This window comes from Lactuca virosa, chromosome 4 (genome assembly GCF_052849685.1).
Source record: "Lactuca virosa cultivar CGN04683 chromosome 4, Lactuca_virosa_CGN04683_v6, whole genome shotgun sequence".
Classification (NCBI taxonomy): Eukaryota; Viridiplantae; Streptophyta; class Magnoliopsida; order Asterales; family Asteraceae; genus Lactuca; species Lactuca virosa.
This window is the reverse complement of record NC_136429.1, coordinates 198,681,923-198,688,403: the sequence shown is the minus strand read 5'-3', so window position 1 is coordinate 198,688,403 and position 6,481 is coordinate 198,681,923.

The window sequence follows — 6,481 nt, the reverse complement described above, 5'->3', positions numbered from 1 at the left end:
CACTCTCGGGAGTGCCTGAACTCAAACTGAGGAATTGATAATCTTTTTGAAAGAAAATAAATTTTCCAAAAAGATTTTACAAAAGAAATGGGCGCGATGTATGCAATCAGCAGAGCTCAAGTAAGTGATTCCCAAAATACCCATACACGTTGATATGTTGTATGTTATGGAATGCTTGCATGCTAGGATAAGGCTAAGGATACCTTCAGGAATTGCATGATATAATGGCCTGATTTTTGATGCCTTGTAGCCTAGTAGGAGTTGGATGTTATGCCTTATTTGGAAACTATGTTGGTGGAACTATTTTCTAAGTGTATCTTTAAAAATTGTATACGATTAGGATCATATAGCCCTAGAATGACTGATTTAGTCTTATTTCATGTTCCTCATCTAGTTATGGACTTAGGGTAGAATAATTTATTCGACAGTCTATTTGATCATGTATTGTGTATAATTTGCATGCATAAGGGAACTGCCACTGTTGGTAGAAGTTCCAAGCATCGTTGAAATTAGTGAGTTGGGGGATGCCTTATTAGGTTTTGTGGCCTATTGAGTGTTACTGCTCGAATGCTGCTTTCTTTGTACTTTGTGGGACTCATATTGATGTGAGTTAACTATTAAATGAATATGTATCATGTTCACTTCCTTTATTCTTTTTATTATTTATGCATATGATCATGTGATTGTGTGTGAGACGTTATGTTCGGTTTAGTTAATTCTCCACCTAAGGATTGTAGTTTCTTTATGGTTGCCTGGTTATTATTATTTTAGGGTTTATCATATGCCATTTTGCATACCGAGGATCATGGTTGAATGGTATATGGTTGAGCCAGTTGTAGACGTCTGTTCGGAAGGCGACTATCAGTGATGGTGTGAGACCTAGGTGGGAGTCAACTGAGTGTTTTGCTTGGAGGATCAGTAGCCAGATTGATTTTGATGGTTTCAGCGCATTGGGTCCGAAGAAGGCGCAGTATAAGTCTATTGAATTTTGGTATTCATGATTGAAGATATTTTTCATGGTTACAAGGCATAAGAGATTAGTCAGGATGTGAGTGCAGGCTTAGTTACTGACAGGTTCATGCCTTCAGGCAAGTGAGTATGGTCCTTGCATTAGAAGTTGATAGGTGAAGATCTTGTTGTGGTTAGTTTCTCCTTCTGAGTTGCAAAGGATAGGGTTAATAAGTTCTTGAGCCACTCAGGTTGAATTTTAGATGATTGGTTGGTTAGCTCGCTGAACCAATCACTATCTTTAGTATGGGGAAGTGTTGATATTGAGCTATCAACCAACATCAGGCTGTGGTCGATGGATTTTCACATGGGCTTAGTTCAGTAGTTGAGATTGTTCGAGGTTTTTCGAGTTGTTTTAGTTGAAGGATTTATGGGTTCATTTTTCTTTTATCAAGGGTGGGAGCGGAGAATATTTTGACTCATGGCTAGAGGACATAGCAGTATTGTTCAGATTTCAGGAAGGGCCACATATTTACAAAGGGTTCCTTTTCGACAGGTCGCATGAGTAGGGTTGGTATGGGAGTCGATCTGGTCGTGGTGCTGACAGCATTCAAGTTAATTTTGGAGTTTTCTTTCGAGTAGGAAGTTATTCGATAAGTTATGCATTTGAAGGATCTATTCAGTTAATTAAGATCAGGATATTGCTTTGAGTTGAGAAGGTTTATGGTTAGGTTGCTTCTTGATATGGATTGTGAACACAAGTTGGAAATCTAAGCGTCTTATCGCTTTGGATTGTGGATATATAGTGGAATTATTGTAGTTGTTTGAGGAATTCAGATCCCCATATGGCCATAGTGACAAGTGTGGATGTTAAGAACCAAGTGGTGAAGTTTTGGGTTGCCTAAAAAATTCAAATGGTTATGGGGTCGTTAGTGGGTAGCTGATTCCAAGTGGGGGAGAACCGCTTGGGAGTGATGGAAATAATTCCAAGTGCGGATCGACTTGGAGTTTCACACCTAAGGGCAAGAGCGTAGCTAGTTCTAGTTTCGGTACGAGTCGAGGCTTACACATGGAATATTGTTCTTTGGTATTTCGTAATCAAGGAATCATATATTAAGGATTCAGATTATCTCGTTCAAGGACGTGAAGCATTGGTAGGGGCACATTATGGGTCCGTGGCTAGGTTCAGGTTGAGGGTTGTTCTAGGACCTCTCTGTGTAATGCCCGTTTCTCGGGTACATTTCTTTATGTTTTAAGTTTATTATTTTGAGAATTTTGGCTCTACGCGGGGCGTAGATATCCAGGTACGCAGGGCGTAATTCATTAATTGGACACGAGGTTTTATGTCCTATGCGGGGCGTAACCGCTGTGACAATCTGAAAATTTTATTTTATACACTTATTCAAATCAATGAAGGTTAGACTCGTTTTTGCTATTTTCTAGCATTATTTAGAGTCCATTAGAGTGGTTAAAACCTAGTATAATCAAGGTATGAGTCGTGGGATGAGTATTGTGAGTGTAACACCTTGCAATTGAGCCAAACACACCAACACAAGGTGTGTGCGGCCATACACCCATCCCAACCGCACACTCCCACCTATATATTCAACACTTAGTCATTTTGAACACTTTTTCCACTTCTTCAAAGCTAGAACTCGTTTTCTCTCAAGTATCATCCAAAGTTTCACTTCAATCTTCAATCAAGTGAGTGATTCATCCTTTGAATAGATAATACATGACCTTAACTAGCCTTTTCCCTTGATTTGATCCATGAGAACACCTATTTGGTGTTACATCACCAAGAACACCAAGAACACACACTACTTTTGGGGCTTCTAACTACACTTTTAAGCCTCTAAATCGGGTATACACTTGCAGTAGCTTCTTATAAGCTAAAGACCCTTGAATTTACACATGAAAAACGCCATTTCATATGATCTTCAAGTGTGTACGGCCGCACACACCATGTGTACGGCCGCACACACCAAGTATAGCCGCACACACTCTTTTTAGGTCCAAAAATGGAAATGAACTCCATATAAGGCTAAAGCATGAAGTAAGAAACCTTCCTAGATGAGTCCTAAAGCCTTAAAATACGTTTTGGCACATTCCATAGGGAGTGTGCGGCCGCACACACACCCTGGCCGCACACCCTGGCCGCACACACACAAATAGTGTGTAATTTGACCATACACTCCCTTGTATAGCCATATACCCCTTATATACAATCATATATGGTTGTAACACTTCAAAATAAGTGTTTACTAGTCCCTAAGGTGGTTCAAATTCAATAATTAGTTCTTATAAGCACTAATTGTATTCATATATGTATCATTATATGTTAAATAGGATCCGCATGTGTGTTCAAGTCTTCACTTGACACTTAGCATCCTATACCATCCGTTCATCCAAACCACTCACTACAGGTGAGTTCATACCCCTTAATTAACCTTTTAAATGTTTTTAAATGCTTTTATGGGGGGGAATTCAAGTTAAACAATTTTAGTTATTATATCAATCACGTGTGATTAATAACTACCAAACAAGTGGATTTCTTACTTTTCAAACTGTGTTATCAAACTGTTTTACTTCAAATTGTTTTACAAACTCTTGTACATATCAAATACTTTTATTAAACTCTTTTAAACTTATTTTATGTTAAATGTGTACCTATATAGATATAGTTATATAAGTAGGATTGAAAGGACTTAGGACTGATAGCTCACCTTACTTCCTGTTCCTTGTTTGGTTGTGGACTTAGGGTATTCAGGTTATTTGTCCGAAGGTCGTTTGAATCCTAGTCATATATTATGTATATGTATATAGGTATAAAGGTTCCTTCTTTCATTCAGTTTAATACCTTTGGGTAGCAAGGGTATACACACATGTTCATACATTCAAACAACATTACTAGTAAGCTATAATAGGTATAGTTTAGGGAGATACTAATACTATTACTAGAACAATGAAACATACAAAGAGTCAGTTCATACATGAGTCAATACTATACAGAGAGAACATAACATACAGATAGAGAATACTATGATGAGAAACAAACAATACCATACAGAGAGAACATACATACATGCTAGACAGGGAGAGAACACACAATACAGCTAGCACATACATATACTAGAACATTACTACAGTTATGTGAGCCACGTAAAGGGGCATGGCATTACCTGTCATGACCGTTTTTGTATCCAAAATCTCCTTAAGTGGGAAGCGTATGAGTTTGTGTATAGATCTATACTGGATTGACTATCCTACACCTTGCTGCTCGCTACAGTGGGACTTGCAAGTCTACGGGTGCCAAACGTCATTTCTTCCGACGTCTTACATCGTCGCGTTCTATAGTTGGTAGCAGGATACAGGCCGATCACATGGTACTTTAAATAACAATTGGTTTAAGGTAATTAGTATAACAGTAGTTACTTAATACAACACTACAGTACTATTTCATTTTCCCATTGCATTCAATTTGTGATATTCACACAATAAACAGTAATGTAAAAACTATATGTTTGGTTCATGATAGTCAGATTTGGGAAAATACATACTCTTACAAGAGACACACACACACAGACACTAGATGCCTTGGTAGAAGGCTACTTTTAGTAGGAAACATAGGGTTTTCTAGGGGAGTTCTATCAATTACAAACTTTTACAAACATTTTCAAACTTATACATTACATACTTACAAACACTTCCATACAAATACAGACACTAATATACTTATGAACTCACCAGCTTTAAAGCTGATAAACTCTTTCAAAATAACTTGTATTCTCAGGTCACCAGTAGACAGGTACTGGTGCCAGGTTTTGAGAAGATGGAGCTCGTTCAAGACTCGTCTTTTATTTTGATGTATATTTTTGGTGTCTATATAACTTGACATAACACACTTGTATTAAATTATATTATTAATGCAATGGATGATGTTGTTGCTTGTTTACTACTTTGCATTGTTGTGATACTGTACATGACGTCCTCCACCCCCGAACGATTCCGTCGTTCCGGTTTTGGGGTGTGACAACCGCGCAGGGTGCAAACCCTAATTTTGGGTTCTTGAGCCTTATTTAAGGACATTAACCCCCTTGAGGCTCTTCTTATCATCAGTATCCACCCTCTTGAGCAGCTAACTCGAAACACTAATTCCATAGAGCAAATCTTGAGCCTTTTTGTGTGTTTTTGATGCACTTCAAGAATGAGAGGTCTATCGTTATGGTTTGGTGTGGCTCAAGCTTGAAGATCCAGATATTTCATCTCATTTTCCAACTTCAGGAGGTATAAAGTTCTCACATTTATGATTCCTTGGGTTAGATCTAGGATAGCTTGTAGATTTGCATGCTTTTGATCCCATGAGTTTGGTTTTGTTAGTAAGAGCTACTCCAGAGCTTAAGGTTGTCTTTTCTTGTTGCTTCTGAGGTTTATATGTCATAAAAATGGGATCTTGGTTGCTATCTTTCACACATGCAAGGGTTTGAGTTCATTAGAGGATGTTATGGAACTAGGGTTTGGTCTCGATTTCCATTAACCCATGCAAAGATATAAAGTCGGGAACTTTATCACTCTAGACATTCATTAGGACCATATATGAGATTTATATGGGTTGTCTTTACGGATTAAGAGATAAAATAGAAAAAAGGACTTATTAGTGTCTACGCGGTGTTTAATATAGGCTACGCACATCGTAGCCTTGTTTCTTCTCGATTTCTCTTAAGCCCTTTATACATGGCGTAGAGGCATGGTGTACGTAGGGTGTAGCACCATAAGGCATGTTTGGTTACTTTGGGACATTAGGTCATGTTTGTAAGGGTCAAGCCTTGAACGGGTAAAATGGTCTTTTAACCTAGAGAGAGAAATTATGTAATGGACCCTTGATTATGGATTATCACCTTAATTGCTAATTAGGGTTGTTTTGGATATGTATAGTGTGAGGAGGTTCTCATACCAGCAGCTAGGGTGTGAGACTTATCTCTCACACCCCCAAACCAAGGATGGCGGAAACGTCCGGGGGTGGAGGACTTCATGTAAAGTATCACAACAACGAGTATAATAGTGCTCAAAGTAAATACAACCATCATAAATATAATTGAAAAGGTTACATCATAGAATAAGTTTACATGTTTCAAAATCAATTACATTATGATGACAAAATGAACTGTTTGACGATTTACCGTCCCATCCTCAAAATGCTGTTGGTTTTCCTGTTTCACTGATTTCCTGAGAATACAAGTAGTTTTGAAAAAGTGTCAACAATTAAGTTGGTGAGTTCATAAGAGTTTTGTTTGAGAAAGAAACCGTTTTCCTTGTAAAAGCGACAGAGTATGTTTCTAGAAAATCCAATATTTTCTTTATTAAGTGTGAAATGAATGCTTCTATGTTATGCGATAATGTATCCTAGAAGGACCCATAGATTCCTTCTATAATCACCCAGCGTATATAAGTCATATAAAATTTAAATCAAATAAACCGTTGAATATAATGGGTCTGCCCTAGGTCCACAACCAAACAAGGAACAGGAGATAAG